The sequence below is a fragment of the Macrobrachium rosenbergii genome, chromosome 4 (assembly GCF_040412425.1).
Source record: "Macrobrachium rosenbergii isolate ZJJX-2024 chromosome 4, ASM4041242v1, whole genome shotgun sequence".
NCBI lineage: Eukaryota > Metazoa > Arthropoda > Malacostraca > Decapoda > Palaemonidae > Macrobrachium > Macrobrachium rosenbergii.
In genome coordinates this window covers 72,520,509-72,540,508 of record NC_089744.1, presented here as the reverse complement: position 1 = coordinate 72,540,508, position 20,000 = coordinate 72,520,509, and positions in this window count along the sequence as shown.

The following is a 20,000-nucleotide window of genomic DNA, read 5'->3' as shown; positions in this document are numbered from 1 at the left end:
AGGAACTTATCACATGATCATTTGTTACCGTAATTTTTCCTTTATCAAAGATTCAATTTTATTTTTAAAAATCTCTTGTTTTGGGTGGTGAATACTCAAGCTTTTCTAAGATTACATTGTAACCAAGAGTTATGATGTTTTTCACCACCAAATTCTGAAACCAAATGGAATGAAAAAAATACCAAACAATATTGCCTGAAGGGTAAGCAATAAGATTTCGGAAATTAAGGATTACATAGAAAACATCGAAAAAACTGAAAATCATTTACTCTGAAAAGTAAACATACATGCTCCAAAACTATATATAATATTCTTAATAGTGGTTCCTGAAAATCAAAAAGTGCTTTAAGTATATTAATGATTGAAATAGAACTTCCTTCATCAACGTGTGTGGGAAAAATTAAATGATTTACTCCAGTAATTCTTTTTGCTTCTTTCAATTCAATTAACCTCATGAAAACATTTTATGCTTAACTCTCAATATGTCACATAAATTTATCCCTATCAAAAATAACAAACAACTTTGATGATGAAAAAACATGTTAAGGCATCTTATTCTAAATAATGCTTCTCTTAAAATACTGTTTCACAAAATGGATGAAAAAGACTGAACAAGAGGAAAGGAAAACAATTTGAAATACATAAAGCACCCTCATCCAGCCGTACATTATGGAATCGAGGAAATGGAAATTTTCCTTATGGCAGACCTAGAAGAATTTCTGGCATTGAAATTCATTGAATAATCAAATGAATCTCATCTCTTCTTACGGACACGAAAATATGCACAATTGGCCCCTCCTTTCAACTCTTCTGTGGTCCTCGGCCTCCCGTTCAATTGGCATGTGAATGCGTGCGTGTGTGTGTGTGTGTGTTGTGTATGTGGGTGTGGTTTTTGGATGTTGTTTTCTCGTTCTCCTTTACGGTGGTTCTCTCTCTCTCTCTCTCTCTCTCTTCTCTCTCTTTTACTGTTCTCAAATTTTGCAGTGTTCTGGAGCTGGGGTAAATCTGTCTCAACGAAGAGAATCATTTAGGTAATGCTCGTTAAAGCCCATGTTGGCGCAGAAAGCCGATAAAAGTTCTAATTTTTTTGTATTATCCAGACTAATAATCAATTTTATCTGAATGGTACATTTAGAAAGTCAATTGATTTAGAGTCTAAACTAACACGTCCTCGCAATCAAATTATTTAGTTGTTTGCCAACGAAGATGAAGCTTAGGTGTACAGTAATGTCAACAAGTTGGAGAGAAATGAATTTGCCCTGAATCAGTTAACTGGCAGAAACGTAGCTGGGGTCATGAAATTCTTGGTGATTATTTAAAACAATCATAAAAAGCCGGTAATAGTAACCCTTTCCAAAGTACAGTCCGGATTTGTTACAGAAACAAAATTGATGTGATATCGAGTGATAATTTTTTTTTTCATTCATAGTGTATTAACATTTTGAATAAATATGGAAAATATTTGTAACATTAATTATTAATTCATCCTCTGACCAACTAGACGAAGATTTAACATGGTTACTATAAGAAGCAGGAAATCTGTCTCACAACTTTGATTTTAGGTTACCAAAGCATTTCCGCTTCTCTTCGGTTTAGTTCGTCTAAAAGGTCCCCTAGGGATCGGCCTTACCCCCATCGTCAGCCAGTAATATTTTTTAAGGATTATAGTTTTTATTTGGGACAAAGCCATTTGCTATTATGGTTCTGTTCAAACGTTCCACGAACAGAATCTTAACATTTCGAATGTTCCCAATAAGATCCACCAATGACGATTTTGGTCGAACCCTTCCTTGCCAGTTAGTGATCTTTTATGGAAGAAAAGTTAAAATATGTGCAGTTTATTTGTGGCTCAGGGTTTGGCACAAGGAATTTACTAGTCTAATTGGTTAAAAGTTTTATTATAGCGAGAAATTAAATCCAAAATGTCCGAACTCAGCACCAAATGGGCAACCCAGCGAAGGCTAAATCAATTTAGCCAGACCCGACTTCACAGACTGTAATCCACTGGCTTGCATGAGACTTGTTAAGACTGAACATTTTTCTAGGTCTTGGGTCACTCTTCATGGTTCAAATGAAACCTAATTACTGGAAAATCTTAGAGTATTAAACCAACATGAAGTCATGCTCAAAAATTTGATTTCGTTTTTTATTATTTTTTCACACCAACAATGGTCAGGCTACACTTTTTGTGCATTATCAAAAGAAATAGTTGATATGAAAAAAAGTAGAGTTAAGAATTTGAGACATGGGGTCTGAGCCGCAGATTTTTGTAATGGGCTTTTGGGATTTTTTCTTTTAATAAACAATTAAAGATGGAAATATATAATTGATACTTATTATCAGATAAAGATATAACGGGCATTTTCAAATGGGCCAACGTCTGAACTGGCCATGAATCGCTTACCCAGATCCATCGTTAAATAAAAAAATAGCAAGAATTTGAGACTAGTTCTGAAGTATTTGAGTTTAATAAAGATGGAAAATATATTTGGTAGATATAACGGGCTATGGGCCAACGTTATGGCACTTAGTGAAACAAGTGACTAGTTGTCTCTAAATGTAACAATATAAGTTAATAGAAAATCGGTTGCAAGTGATGTAACCAAGCAATACCTTGTTGTCTTGTATCAGACCTAAACTTTAACTATAGGATTTCTGAAGAAAAATTTTCTTTCACAAACAAATTTTGTGCTCTGACGTCCACAGAGTCTAGCTTCATTAGATATTCTGCCAACGTCCTTTGATTTAATGGTGTACACTGTTGGATGCTGAGTAATAGCTAATGAAATATGTTCCGTGGAAACACAACAAATTATATACAAGCTATAAGAAAAAGTACTTGCTTTTTATCTAAATTCCTCTCTCTCTCTCTCTCTCCTCTCTCTCTCTCTCTCTCTCTCTCTCTCTCTGTCTCTCTTCTCTGAAAGCTTCAATTTTTCTCACTTTCTTTTGCTACAAGTCCCCCTTTTCAATATCACTGTTGCTGGCCCGGCCGTGTCTTTTCACACTTCCCGGCCCACTTACATTCCGGCACTTTTATTCCAGAGGCGATTCTAACTGTCTTTTTTATCAGTGGTCTTTTTTGTAAGACTTTTTCCCTTTTATTTTTTAACACTACGGTTAAGCCTTTACTATACCAATCGTTATTCTACTCTATTTTATTGCTGAATCTTTGTTTTTTATGAGCCTGATTTACTCTGAAAAAAAATTAGCTTATTTATTTTTTTTTTCACATCTATATTATTATTATTATTATTATTATTATTTATTATTATTATTATTATTATTATTATTATTATTATTATTATTATTATTATTTGGGTTGAAGTTCAACGAATGTCTAATGGTCTTCTTCAACGAATTATTATTATTATTATTAGGGTTATTATTATTATTATTATTATTATTATTATTATTATTATTATTATTATTATTATTATTATTATTATTACTAAGCGAATATTTATAAAGAACATTTCCAATGGAAATCCAAATTATAAAGCGGTAGGACTCGACTATCACATTTGCTGAGGGTTGATTTTAGGTCCAAAGATAAAAAATACACAGACGTACCCGGAAAAAATAATCCATAGAAAGCATAAAGGCCAGCTTAAGAGAAAAATAAATATATCAATGGAAATTTAAAGAAATATTTTTGGGATAACTAAATTCAGGTGCTTCAATGCAGGTACAATCCTATCTGACTAAACAGTTAAAATCTGTGGTTAAATTCTATTTCTGTACAGCTGAAGGCCAGCAGTTCCAACACTGGTCTTCCAAACTGTGATAAAACGAACCATTACGGTGCCTGTGGTTGGTGAAGCCGCCACTAGGTTTATCAAAAGAAGAGAAAAAGGTTTTTACATTCACGTCATGGAAGCAACGCCGTAAGACTTAATGAGAATGATTCGCGGTTCTTTTCAGGTCACATAACTCCATTTACGCTTCCTTTACACATTTCTAAATGTTTTTTCAGCTCTTCTTATAATGCTAGTCTTCTGAGGATTGCTTTATTCCTTTGCCTTTTTATACTTGAGAATACACAGAATACTAATAAAATAAATGATCATACTCTTTTTTTTTTTTTTTTACACTCTGTTATTATTAGACACTGACATGATCATCTATAAAGTCTTCGTAAATTTAACCTTGGTTTTCCCAAATCGAGAGCATGTTTAGAAATATAGAATAAAATGTAGACATTTAGAACTCGCATCGTCAAAGAACTCTCAATTCTTGCAAGTATCTCTTGGCAGTACATTTACGAGACAGCGCCACGCGCGGTTTGTTTCACATTTCAACTTTTCCGAATTATAGATTTTTTGTTTACTGTTATGATCTTTGTTTTGTTTTCTCTCATACGAAAAATATATGATAATTACTCAGACCAAAGCCATAGAAGTAAGAGAGAGAGAGAGAGAGAGAGAGAGAGAGAGAGAGAGAGAGAGAGAGAGAGAGAGAGAGAGAGAGAGAGCACCAAAATACGATTTACTATTTTGATTGCAGTTTATATTAGTACTGATGCACAGGATTTATCCAGCTCTATGCAACAGGATTAGAGATTAATTGAAAATGGTATAAATGTTGTGAATATGCTCTGGGTCAGAAATTTTATTTGCCACAACTTTTTTACGAGAATTTATTTATTTTTTTTTTTTTTTTTTTTTACTGCGCTATTGGAACGACTGAAAATAAATTTCATGTTGAGAAATTCATCTACTTTTAAAGTTAGCTTTAGATTTCTGGTCCAGATTTAGACCTGACATTTATGCAAACTTAACTAATCATATTGAGCTTAAAAAATTCATAATTGGTTTTTCCACGAGAAAATATACAGAAATTTGTTGTCTAAAATGAAAACTTTTATCCGTGAGCTCATTTCCTTGGAAAGAGACTGAAACAAAGGCTTATCAATAAATTTTATCACTACAACCCCATGACTCTTCACTGAATTTTGCATATTCTCAATCTACTTACACCAGTTTGTTTTATCTTTATCCTACATTTCGTTTTATTTTCACTTTATATCACATTGCCACGTAGTTATCACGTAACTTTCTTTTTGAGAACTACTCTACTGCTGCCACATATTCCCTCTGTTTCTAAACTGACCTCTTTATCTTAGTTGTTTCTTCAACCAAATAATGAGCATATGTAGCTCCAGACACCCTTTTTCATTATCATATCAAATTGAACTTGAACTTTCTCCTGGCCATTTTTACCTCTGACCATATCTATGAATAATATTCTTTAGAAATAGTTCACATGATACAATAAAATCCCTGTAAACTTTTTCAGGGCTCTTCCATTCTTATATAGGGTATGAACTCCATGCCTGAGAACAATGCCATATTTTTTCTTTCATCTGCCGTTGCATTTCAGTAGACGTAGATATATTCTTATCAAATTACATTGGCCATATATGAAATAAATATCTGTCATTAATTAGTACATTATTTTATCAAATAACAAAACTACTTTTTATGGCCTATGATTACATTTATATCAAGATCATTCAAATATGGTATGAAATCAGGGCATTGTTTTGAAATCCCCTAGACTAGTAAAGTGAATTACCTTTAATATGCCTATTAACTGCAGTTCACTTGTACAAAATAGTTTTCACGTAAAAAAATAAAACAGATGGTTTAGACAGACAGACAGAAAAACAGACAGACAGACAATCATACAAACCTCATTCTCTCAGTTATTTCTTCCTGGAAAATTCCTTTCTGTGTCTCTGACCTTCGGCAAGGAAAGCACACCCAGAAAGTAGCTGAAGTTGAAATTCAGCGTTGATTCTAATTCCGAAAAATAGAACACGGGGTCAAAGTAATCCAGACGAATTCCTCATTTTCCAGTGTCCGAGTTTACACTTTAAGCACCTGTAATTATCAAATCTCCTTTCTGTGTCAGAGGAAAATTCATCATTTTCCTCGGCAATCAAATTCAGATCCACGAGGCCATTACGGGAAATGTGAATCGTTACCGTCGCCATGACACAGGGAGCGATTTCAGGCGAACTATGGAGACGAGTAAATCAGACTCCGGTCTGGAACCAACACACATCCTCCGAGAGGATCGGAAACCAATTCAGACGCTGCAATGGTCTTCAGTCCTATCCAGCATTATGTACAGGAAGGAACAATGGTGTATTTAGAGGATGATAATAACATTAATGATAGCATCTTTTTTTTCAGCTCGTGGCCATTTACAGAGATCAACAAAATAGTTACAATACAATATACAAAGTTTAGATACAAAGGATAAAAAGTTATAATAATAAACGAATACGCATAAACACAGCAGATAATAATAATAATAATAATAATAATAATAATAATAATAATAATAATAATAATAATAATAATAGTTTTACAGAATACATAAGGGTGGCCGAGAAAGGATTGCTAATGGTAATGGGGAATAATTAGTAACGACTATTGAGAAAACACTCCAATAAAAGGGTTCGTTATTTGGACCCATATTCCTCTTAGCAGGTTCATCTTTCTTAAATTACAGAACATATTTATTTGTTTAATCTTTTTAATGAATTTGTCAGGAATTCATCCTGCCCTCAAAGCTCCTCAGAGACATCCAGTGTTCTAGATGATATTTTCAATCCAATAGATTCTACTTGCACTAAGGAATCTTTTATCTCGGCCAGAATTTGATAATAATCTAAAACTTATAATATGAATTACGAACAGTGTTTTATCTTAATGTCAACTTTGCCTTTTACATCTAACAAATTCTTATATATTTATTTTGTTTAAGTCAAGTAATAATCTTGGACCTAGAAAACGAAATCATTGATAATTGTTAGTTATCGAGTTAGTAATTCATTATGGCAACAAAACTATAACGTACCAGCTCTTGCAAGAAAAAGTAGGCATTTTTGACCCCACCCGAAATTAAAACATAAAGGATTGAAAGGTCCATATGGACGATAATTACTTAACACTTTTCAGCAACATGAGACCATAAGTAGAGTGCTTATATTAATAGCATAAGCCGAAACATTGCACAAAAATACAGTTTACATTTGTATTTATGATATGGAAGCGAGTTTCCTGAGGCCTAGAGAATTCCTAGAGTTTTTAGCCATTACCCATATAAATACGACACAAAGCGCCTCGTGTTTATATGATCTTTTGTTGTATATTCTAGATGTGGTTCAAAGGATCAAATTAGCCTTGGTTAAACATTACATAATTTCCAGAGTTAAATTACAATAACATTGGTTTTCTATATATGTTCTTTCACATTAATAATAATGTGACCGTGACTTCAGTTTTTAATATGTATATGTATATATATAGAAATTATATATAAATATGGGTATTTTTTTATCATATATGGAGCAAGTATTATATGTATTTATACAAAATTTCAGACAGAAATTCAATCTGCAAGTTGGTCGAAAATCCCCAGAATATAGCATTATATAAAATATATATATATATGAAATAATATTCAAATATTAAATTTGAAGTCTCGGTCACATAATATATACTCATACATCTATTTATATACACCTTCTATATGCAGGTTGGAGAACGTTTCATACTAGGGACTATTCAATGAATCAGCGAAGAGATTCAATGCTCTTCTCAGCCAATCACAAGAGCTTAAGAACGAAGTCGAGAACAGAGCCACGCTTTTGCAGCTGTCGTATGTAAATTTGAGTATATTTTCAGTGAAAACTATATATTTTTTTATATACATACAGTTCAAATATATATGAGAAGAAACACTCGAAGGAGTGGCATATTAAGAAAAATCTGTAACAAAGCTTGATACCATTCCACGAAAGGTAAAACTAGGGAAGTGGAACTACTAACAATATCCTGGGGATGTTTGAATTTCAAAGGGAAAATGGCCTTTATTGACCTACTTCCATAAGTAACTTCCATTTGTGAATAATAATAATAATAATAAAAATAAGAAAAACAGTTATAAGAGATAATAATAATAATAATAATACATCTGAAATTACTTAGTGATATCTGATTTTTAAAAGTTTGATGATGATGATGATTATCATTATTATTAATCAGAAAATGAACCCTGTTTATTTGGAACACTAGCATTAGGGCCACTGACTTTAAGTCTCAAGTGACTTCAGTGAAAGAATATTGTGTAAGCTCTCAAATATTATATAATTGAATTGCAAACATTTGTATGTTTTTGCGAAGATGCAATTTATTAAGAGATCCAGATGAACAGAAAAAATACAAATATGCAGATATATAATTAGTATAAGCATGAATAAGAATTTTATAAAGAAAAATCATGAACAATTTGAGAAATGGAGAGAGACTTATTAAAGGAAAGGCTACTTTTTAAGTTTCTTTGCAGGATGTAAAATGATTAGCCTAATTATTACCCTCTTCGAATATGAAAAAAAATGGAACCAATTACCACGGTAACAGTCTTCCGTGGCCCGAAGGGATCAATATTCTTAAAAGCAATCCACGAGAAATAAACCTTCACCAGAAATAAATCAACTTTATGACTCATCTTTCCAACGATAATCATGTATCTTCACTATAATTAATCTTGAAACCTAATTAAACTGGACTTATCTTTACGGACTTTCTTTGGACTTTACGAAGGGTATTACTACTAATATGAAAGAGCCTAGATTCTTGCAGACAAGCCTGCAATAATAATGTATGAAACTTTTATTATATTGTTTTTTAATGTTTTTATATTGCAAAAAGGTATTGTATGTATATTATTGAAAATCTTTATATAATATATCTTTGATTATATCATTTTATTAATTTTTGGTTACACCTCGGTTCCAGGGGAGGGGAACCCCAAGTGGGGATGGTGGGGGAGCATTTTATACTTCCAAGCTTTGTAATAAACCAAAGGCTACTGAAGAAACATTAAACTCACTTTACATCGGAAATGACTTAAAGGGGTGTGGGGAATTGGGAACACATATGTGGGTTTTCCAAGCTTTATTACATGCTATTAGGCTTTGGGAACTCATTTGGCCTTAAATCATTTAAATCATATTGGCAAAGCAGTACATCATCGAAAGGGGGTTCTGGGGACAGGATTTCCAAAACAATGCCTGTAATTGAAAAAGAAAGCGAATGGAAACCATGCAACAAAAATTTTTAAAATATCTTGAAGGGGACTAAGAAATTCCAGAAGATTGCTGTTGGCAATTTTTCAATCCAGTTTTTCAATAACCTGATTTTTAAAAACGCGAGCCAGTTTCTACCTGAACGCCTCCACTGGAGATTAAAAGTAATATGTAAATATTTACGATTAAAACAAGTAATCATCATCATCATCATCAATCTTTTAAAAATCTCTTTCCAAAATTTCAAAGTATTATTATTATTATTAAATGATTATGATAAATTATTATTAGTTTATATTATTATTATATTATTACAAAACAAGATGGAGCATGAATGAAGTAGGGACAGGGGATTGGTTTAGGCTCAAACCCTCCAAAGAATATGTTAGTAGTTCCGCAAATTCAGTTTTAGTCCTTTTGTGGAATGGTATGTTATTTACAGATTGTTCAAGCAATTAGTCTGTATTAACGATAACTATATCTATAGCGCATATATATATGTATACAAAACAATTTAGATACATAGTTGTTACAACTTGAGTAATACAGTGGAAGAAAGAAGAACATGAATCTTGGTTTTTGCTTATGATATATATATATATATATATATATATATATATATATATATATATATATATATATATATATATATATATATATATATACTGTATATATATACAACTAGCATTATGATTGAGAGAGAGAGAGAGAGAGAGAGAGAGAGAGAGAGAGAGAGAGAGAGAGAGAGAGAGAGAGAATTAGCATAGCAGAGCAACAAGAGGTTTTGGTCACTTAGATTAAAGAAAGCAGTTCCGTAGTTTTGATGCACAGGGCCAGAAAAGCTGATAAAATTGCTTGGCTGGCGTGTCCGGAATCCTGACAGAGAAACTGTGGGGATAAAAAGCCTACTGTTCTAGCCGATGGGCGGAGGAGTACCCACGGTTTGATAGCATTAGGACCTCGTGGACAATGGAAATACAGTATATTGTTTCTGGGCTCTGCACTACAAAGAAACTTCGGAAAATAGCTTCAAATCCCTCTAATAGAAGTAAAAGAATTCGGCCAATGTGAAACGGAACCTTTAAGTTTACCAAGTTGATAAAAGTCAAGGAAAGAGCCTTCCTAACGATTTATAAACCATCAAAATACACATGTAAATTTATATATATATATATATATATATATATATATATATATATATATATATATATATATATATAGATAGATAGATAGATAGATAGATAGATAGATAGATAGATAGATAAAGATAGATAGATATATAGTTTTTTAATATGTCTTATAGTCTATAATTATTTTTTTATCTTCAACCCGCGAATCAGGATTTCATTCCAAAACAAGGATGAACAAAATAAAGAACATTGTGATAATAAGTCTGTAACTCATACCATGTGTGATTAATAGATCAAACAAATCACAGCCGCAATTCATGTTGCTGAGGATACTAGCTTTCTCTTACGCACAGACAAGAGTAGAGTTTGTTTAAACATGACGTTATAGTCTGTGATTTCAGCATTTTTTTACCTCAAGAAGAATCATTCTTGATACACTGAAGATTTTTCATTTCCAAAACAGCTTCCTTTTGACAAAATTTGAACTTGGTTAATTAACTGTAACTCCTCGTTGCAATGAGTGTGTGATTTTGGTCTGTTAGTGAAAGAATAAATGAAAGTTGTGTTCATGTTCGAATAAAAGTTAAACTTAGCTCCCTCATCTTTATTACGAAGACAGGATACACTAAATGAAAAAGAATACAAACCTCAAACTATGTGTACCTGTTTAGCATTTTTAGGGTTTTAAATATCCAAAACGCCGTATTTCTTGAAAATTGTTGAAAATTTTTCACTGGACGTTATCCTGCACATGTTATCCTTCACAGGTGCAGCAATAGGATTTTTTGATCCTAAAATTATATTTTGCAATGAAAGCTGACATGTTCTTGGTCTGTTAGTAATTGAACTTGGAATTGAAAGTTGTTCTGAAACCTTTTCGAACATCTGTTATAGTTCATATATTCATATAGTGAAAAGGAAAATTGATATTATTTTTATATGTTATATATAAAAGTGAATGTTTGTAATGTTTGTTTGTATGCTTGTTTGCATGTTTGTGAACTATGGGTAGAAACTGAACTGTTCAACTTAACCTAGACAAAATTTTGCACGTGACCATCATTTGACCAGCTTTAGATACAGGGGAGGTTTCAAACTAGTTCACTTCTTCCTTCCCCTTCCCTTTCCCTTTGTCACTGGTATAACCTACGAGTAGGTATAAACTCTACGGGTTTATCACACCTCATTTTATGTACTCGAGACCGTAGAAATACCTGTATATTATAAACAATGCTTTTCAGTCACCACAGTAATACCTGGATAAAGGGACAGACAACACAGTAGTACATGGATAAAAGGGACAGTCAACATAGTAATATCTGAATAGGAGGGACATTCAACGCAGTAATATCTGGATAAAAAGGACAGTCAGCACATTGATACCTGGACGGACAGATAGTGCACATAACATCTTGAAAAGCCAAGTCAATGTAATACCTGAATAAAAGGGACATTCAGCACAGTAATATCTATAAAAGGAACAGTGAGCACAGTAAAACTTGGTGAAGGGGACAGATGGCAATGTTAAGATTGATAAAAGGGACAGACAGCACACTAATACCTGGAAAATCGATAGTCATTTTAGCCACTTCCACCTCACCGATTCAGATGGTGAGAAACAGTCCGCTTTCGTAAATCTGTAAAAGATGCAGTCAGCACAGAAATTTTTGGATAAATGATTTTTTTTTTTTTTTTTAAAAGGGACAGTCATAGTTACTGATAAAAGGAACAGTCGTTATTCATAATATCTGGATTCAGCTTTTCACTTAATATTGACAAAAGGATAGTCACCTACAGTAATATCTGAAAAAGGAACAGTCGCCACAGTAATACCGGGATAAAAGGGACAGTCCTTTATTATTATTTTTTTGCTCAATTTTCATTTGGATAAAAGGGACAGTCAGAAGATATCTTATAAAAGGGTTGTCAACACTCGTTTGAAAAAGGAAGAGTCATTTTAGCTGGATAAAAGGGACAGCATTATTACATTAATATTCACAGACAGAATATTTATCTAAAAGGACAGTCACTTTTATATCTTCAAAATCAACATTATACAGTAACAGCGGCAGCAGCGGACAGTTCTTTGTTATCTTTGTTCATTTCTTGAAAGCAATTTCATGGAAATTGAAGAAACAAATTTTTGCTTCTGTTTACTTAAATAGCTGGGTGAAATACAGATATACAGTAATACCTATAAAAGGGACAGTCACAACAGTAATACCCAGGATAAAAGGAAAGTCAGCACAGTATATGGATAATATATAGACAGAACAGTAATACCTGATAAAAGTATATCATCATAGTAATATCTATTAGGGACAGTCACCAATAATATCTTAAAAGGGAAGCTCACCACTCGAATATCTAAAAGGGACAGTCACCACAGTAATACCTGGTTGTAACTACCACAGTGACATCCAAACACAAGAAATTGAACAGTTATACCTGGATAAATGGGCCAATCAGGAATTACATAGTGTCTGGATAAAAGGGACCAGTAGATTCTATAATATATAGAGTTAAATAGTAATACCTGGATAAATGACAGTCAGAACAGTATATACCAGGATATAAAGGGACACACAGTACAGTAATATCTATATAAAGGGACAGTCACACATAATTTTAAAATAGGGACATAACTACAGAATGGCCTTTTTAATTTTTACAATAATTTTCATGGGACAGATCGATATAAACTGGTTAAATGAGGCAGACAGAAAATAAAAAAGAGAACAAATTGAGTTGCCTCTTAAATTCAGTCAAACAAACTGGTTAAATGAGATAATCTAAAAATTCTATTTTTGAATACATTATTCATGATCTGCAGAGATCAAATTATTGAAAAGAGCGATAATGTTTCGGTTTTTTATTCACTGTGCTGCATAAACGTTGCCGGAAGTTTTGTTGATATATATATATATATATATATATATATATATATATATATATATATATATATATATATATATACAGTATATATATATTAGGGTCCAGAGGAAGAGGACGTCTGTAATGATATTCTCCTTACATAAAATCCTCTGAGCTCCTGTATGAAGAAGGGAACACTTGAAACCTCAGGAAGATATTATCCTGATGAAATGGAAGTGTTTATTTTTCATAAGGCTGATAATCTCGACTTGTTCACGTAGTTAGGGCTATTATCTTATTTAAGTTTTTAGTCCTCGTTGTTCATTTGCTAAACTGAAGATCTTAGTGGCCAAGGTTTTCTTTGATTTTTAGTGACATCATATTAGTATTACATTAATCAGAGAAAAGAATTTATACGTCCTTTATTTTCAAAATCAATATTAGGATAGAGAAAGCAGTTTCCTTTTGTCTACTTTTGAAAGAGACGGAGAGAAGAAACAAAGAGACTTTCTAAACCTTGAGAGAGATAGATTAAAGAGAGATATATATAATAAATAGATATATAATATATATAGCCTTACCGACAAAACAAACCATGGGCAATTTTTAATTATTTTAGAAAAATAGACTTTAAAAAAGAATAATATCCGAAATAAAAAAGATGAAGAGAGACATTTTGAGTACATTTTCATAATGCAGAGATCAAATTATTCACTAGTGTTCTGGTTTTTTATTCACTTTAATGTTGCAGTTTGATTTATATATATATATATATTTTTAACAAAAAACTTAGCTATATATATATATATTAGATATTTAAACAAAAATGATGAACATTTTTTATTGAGAGTCCATTAAATTAGAAAGAGAAATATACTATTTTAGATGGTTATAGTAAACGTCTGTGTAAAAGTCACCTCAGAAGGTTAAAATTCTGAACTTGGTTACTCAGACAAGGTCTGAAACACTTATGTTCTGGGAAGTATCCCAAGAAATGGAAGTATATTTTTCATAACATTTGTACTTTGTGGATCCCAGACTTTGTTCAAAGACGCGGTTAGATGGCTACTGTCTTGAATCTGACATTATGTCTTCATTCAGGCAACGTAGCGGAAGTATATTCAGTTTTACGCCTTTTTAGATCCAACTGGCCTAGGACAAAATTTTTATTTTTAGATTTTGGTACCGTACAATGTATTGCCTCTAATCTTACAGTTAAGAATTTTATAAATGAATAAATGAGAGAGAGAGAGGATAGAGAGAGAGAGAGAGAGAGAGAGAGAGAGAGAGAGAGACGGAATGGCATCTGTTAAATTTGTCAAGTTCATTTCATATCTTCTTCCATTGAAAAAAAACTGCCAAGGGAACTACAGCATTATATTTTTTCATATAATTCAAGATCCAGGGGAAAATGATTTGTAGAAACCACGTTCTTATCCTGAAAGAATCGATAACCAGTGAGGCAAATCTTATAATTTTACTCAGTTATTCTGTTATATTAATAAAATTTTTATAACTAATCTAAGTTCTGTTAGCTGAATTTTCAATTCCTTTCCATTTCATTATGAATATTTTTTTGTTTCCATTTACTCAGCTTGTTTCATCCAGAAATTACGTCATCATTATACTAAACCTAAAGTTTCTGGTAATTAAGAGAAATTACACCTAATCAGCTCCACCAAATACTAGTACTATTTGTTCTTATTTTTACAAATTAAACTCGATATATAATCAGGGTCTCGGAGAAACTGGTTCTTTGAAACTTTTAGAAGCTTAGAAATAGTGAGTCCATAAGGGCTCTCATTTTTCTAAAAGGATGGATTAAGCTCATCCAATTTCTTCTCTTATATATTATATATATATATATATATATATATATTAAATAACGTTTTGAAAATGTCCCCAAGGTAGTCGAAAGTCCATATGAAAGAAGAGAAACCTCATATACAAGGTTAACTACGCTACACAATTTCATCCTGATTTAATTGTATATATAATATATATATAGCATATATGTGTGTGTATATATGCAAATGTATATGCACACACACACACACCTCCTGATATATGAAAAATCAGAGAATATATAAACTGTGTAGGACTATATAATTATATATATACTGAAGATTTTATATATATATATTATAAGACACATATATATATATATATATATATATATATATATATATATATATATATATATATATATATATATATATAAAATATATTGTCATCAAAGGAGTTCACATTCTTTTTTCTGCTCATTATTCTTGTTTTTCTTATTTTCATTATTATAACTATTCTGTACATCTACGGGGACGTCAATGAAGTGATTTTCTTTTAAACGAAATGATAATACTCCATTACACTCACATTTAACTAACTTGAGTCTTCACGAATGTATAGGTAATAGGTGACTATTGGAAAACCATTTTTAAGGCGATATAAAAGTCAGAGTATGCTGTTTATCAATACAGCCTTAACGTAAAAATGTAAAATATCGGAGATAATTCTGTTGGGGTTGTTTTTTTTCCTCGTCTTTAGAATAATCGAAGACATTCTTTATCTAAAATGTACCAGACTCTTTTAATTCAAAACTGTGCATATCAAAGTCCAAATTCTTTTCCTTTTTTTAAATGCAGTTTTTTCTTAATTTGCTGACCAAAATGTTTTGTCATATTATTTATAAGTAGGCGTCGTTTCCTGTGCTTCAAGATTATTCTCATCTTTCCAAGTTTGTATACTAGATAATAACCTTACTTCTTCAAATTTTACTTGAAACCTTGGAAGGCTGTATTATGTACAGACAACAGGCATTAGTAAACTACAACTACACACACACACAAACACTTTTAGCCTTTCTGCACATGGTGGTGTTTTGAAAATGAAATTTTGACTTCTAATAAACACAAGAGCGTGCTACAGTAGACACGATACATTTTAGCCTTTCTGTACAGGGAATACTTTGAAAAATGAGGCAGTTCCGAGTGTCAGATTCAAAACTAATATTCTTAGATATGATAATTATAAAATTTGTCACCTATACATGTGTGACTTTTTTTCATATTTACAAATATTAAGCCACAAAATATCGTTCAATATCGAATTCACCTGACGCTGGGAAGAATTTATACAAAACGGGAATGATAACTGATGATCCTCCCTGGGCCTTTCCTTTAGTTATAACGATAAACAATCGACTTCGGCCACTGACAGAATTCATCAGTGAATGAATATTTATACATATAAGTATTCAACAAAACGACCATCTGATAGTTCTAGCTACGAAATATAGATAACAGGAATAATATTTAAATATCAAATAAGACTATTATAATCTTGTGGGAAATATTACAGATGACTAATAAATTATTGTAAGGTTTTATATCTTTCATGAATGAAAACTTATTAATAAAGGATAAGTGAAAATATTATGGCATTTATGAATAATATTTCGAGTCTTGCTGATGATCACCCAGACACTTTTATATCCAGATTAAAAACATTGATTGAATATCAAACAAGTTTTTATGATAATTATTACCGTAATTGCTTTGTGTACGGCAGAGCCCCTGGACTTAAAATTGTAGTGTAATTATTGCTAATGCGAGTCCTTCAGTCGTTCTATGAACTGGTTTTTGATAGGCACAAACACTGATTGCTAATGGAATGGAATGAATGTATGGAGTTAATAGGCATTTTTTCCAGTGAAACGGAAACGACATGAGGTCATTCTTTAGCGCTGGAAGGGAAAACGAGGTGCAGGTTTGAAAGGTGTCAGGGGGAATTCTGTCCGCACTTTTTGATTTCTTTCTCTGTCCAGAGGGGGGTTACTGAGGCTAAGAGGGAAGAAATTGACGTTGATCATGGACCCTCCAGACATCAAACATACCGAATTGCAGCTCCCTAGCCTCAGTAGTTTTTACGCATTTACAAAGAACCTTAGCCAAAATCGTGCTTGGCAACGATATAGGTGCACTGATTTGCACCACTGGCCGTGGGGACTACTGATTGCTGCCTGCAGCATTATTGGAGAACACCGAAAGATGAACATTTAACGAGGCCTTTTTTATTCAGTGAAACAGAAAACTCGATTGCGCCGAAGCATTTTTTACTTTTTCTACATTAATAATAGTTATAAAATGACCACTTTTCTTTTCAGAGTTCAAAAGTGATTTTGATAAAAGAATCAAACTGGCAGCTGTTTTTAGCCCGTAAAATCTTAAGAAAAGTTTATCGAGCGTGTATTTAATTCTGCGATGTGTCAGGAAACAGCTTTGAAAATCTGGTCTTTGGTCTTTTCCGTTACTAAAAATGAGTTAATAGAAATATCTTGAGCTGCTTGATAAATGGTAAACATGTTCTCCACGAATAAACAAGGTCTTTATCTTATGATTTCAGAATTTTTCAGACAGGTAGTTAAAGAACTTTTTATAGTAAAGTGTTCAAAAATTAATATTCTGTTCTAACTTTGCTCGCACACTAAATACAAGGCTTACATTATTTTATGGCGCCTGGAGTTATTGCTGTGCTTTTTTTAGCTAGTGTTTCCAGAATTTGTATAAATTTATTTTTTTTGATATCTTGCTCAGACCAATGGAGAAATCAAGAATATTAAATTGAAAAAGAACATCTTGCTTTTAGAGTTTATTTTGAAAATTAGTTGGCATATCTTAAAATTATTTCATTAGCGCCTGAATAGCCGCCACACAGCACTCATACACAAATATATATCTATAGTTATGTTTATGATATCTTGGTGACAGTTCTGCAATGGATAACACACAACACACACACATAGAATATTATAATATATAAGAAAGAGAACATTATATATATTATGATATTCTCTGTATAGTATATAAATTTTGAAAGGTATATATACTTGAGACATATAAATATATATATATATCAGTATAATGCAGAGTATGAAAATATATCACATTTTTTAGTATATATCGTTTATTCTATATATATATACTTTATATTATATATATATTGCGCCTGGAGCATAATTCATGAATATTTTCAGTAATGCACGAATGTTGTTTTTTGTCATCATTATAATTAAGACGGAAGCATAAGTAACGTTTATGGCAACTGGAATGAATTTCTTGTATAATTCGCACGATCATTCGTCTGCTTTGACCCATACAACGAAGTATAGCAACACATGTGCTCAGAAACTAAAAGTCCATCTAAGCATTTGTCGAAATCGTTTTCAGGCGGAAGTTGTTATCATTCTGCTAAAAGCAATAATTTGTGAAGAGCTGTTCTAATGCTTTTACAAGGACAGGGGCGCGGGAAGTTTCAGGAAAAAACAATAAATCTTCCCTTCCGAGTATGGCTAAAGATACTGACTAACAGCAACGTAAATATAATGCACTGTAAGCAGAATTTAATTTCTGTGGGTGCAAATACCATTCAACATGGATTATTGTTCATATTATCCCTAAGATTTATTCCGGCATAATCATGGCATCTTTTCAAAAGGGACTGAAAGGCGAATGAAGGCTAAGAACAATATTATAGCCTTGGCAAAAGTATGGCAATACTTTATACTTATGAAATACTAATGAGATGCGGGTGTTTAAAAGGAAATGTACAGTGAGAATCTGGTTTGAGGTAATGTTCCACCTCATAGAATCAGAATGCTCCTATGTTTGCTTATTCAGTCATTTATTTTATGATTAACATGAGAGATAAGGGAGATTTAAACTTAAGAAACAGAAAACTTTATACTGACCTAATTTTAAATAATTTGTTATTGGCAAGTTTTCCTAGCGTGTAATAGAGTTTTCAGCTATACAGAGCCTATTCAAAATAAGATTTCTGTAGTCTATAAAAAGAAAGAAAGATCATGGTTACATTTCCAGGTTACACCATCATACATATTCAACATATCGAAAAGTTCCTGCATAAAAATAACCCTCGTTGTTGCACGTGCGCCACCTGTTTCCTCCCGGAGGAATATCTTCTTGCCATTAACTTTATTAACATCAAATTTAGATCATGTTTTAGGATATAGAGTTATTTTAACAGGAGAGAGAGAGAGAGAGAGAGAGAGAGAGAGAGAGAGAGAGAGAGAGAGAGAGAGAGAGAGATAAACTCTAAAGATGGTCTATGGTTATTCATATATTTATCAGTGATTTATTAACAAGAGAAATTAACATTTGAAGGCGTTCCATTATCAACCCTGATATGAGAGATACTCTCAACTGCTATTTGGTCTTATTTTAACTTTAAATACCAAATAAATAAACTAAAGATTTTCCGTTTCTGTTTTGTTTTTGCAATGACTTCTTTTAAACTGCTATTTACAACGAAAGACAGAACAAAACGTTATAAATAAAGATCTTTATCATTTTTAATTCTTATTTTTCACCAAGAAGCCATAATAATTCTTTCGACCTTAAAGAACATCATCAGTTAAAAAAGTCAATTAATTTTTTTTTACCAGTAAGATCACATTATTTAACTTAGAGAAAAACTCTATCGCACTACAACATTCATCCAATAATGAATGAAGTGACGTTTTCTGAAATTATGTTTTCGTTAAACAGACATTTCCCTGAGCAGCATTTCCATAACGCAGTTTCTTTATTGTAGACGCACTTGTCACAGGCGTTCATGTTTATCAAACTGGTGTACTTCATGCACACTTTGGTCAAAGACAAGAACTCGTGACACAAACTAGGTAAAATTAGTTTAATGAAACCTACCTATAATTACACAATGAACAACAACCTGCCACCGTATCTCCCAGTGGTTTTATTTCTCCCATTCTCGTGGATTTTACCTCCCTTTGTTCTCATGGTTTTATCGTTCTATCATTTTATGGTTTTGTCCTTCCTATTTTTCAAGTGGTTTTATTCCACCACTAAAACTGAGTG